Here is a 344-nt window from a genome sequence, read left to right on the forward strand (position 1 = left end):
TTCAGTCGAGCAGATCGACTCCAGGACTTATTCTTTGTAAGCCTAGTACATATTCTATAGGTTCTCTTTGGCTGAACCGCTAAGTTACGGGGACATAAACACACCAGCATCGGTTGTCAAGCGGTGTTGGGAGACACACACACACACACACACACAAACATACATACATACAAACACACACACACACACACACACACACACTCAGTTTCTGTCTATCAAATCCACTCACAAGGCTTTGGTTGGCCCAAGATGCCACGCAGTGGGACTGAACCCGGAACCATGTGGTTTGTAAGCAAGCTACTCACCACACAGCCACTCCTACGCCTATAAATGTGTGTGTATAT

This window comes from Octopus bimaculoides, chromosome 16 (genome assembly GCF_001194135.2).
Source record: "Octopus bimaculoides isolate UCB-OBI-ISO-001 chromosome 16, ASM119413v2, whole genome shotgun sequence".
Classification (NCBI taxonomy): domain Eukaryota; kingdom Metazoa; phylum Mollusca; class Cephalopoda; order Octopoda; family Octopodidae; genus Octopus; species Octopus bimaculoides.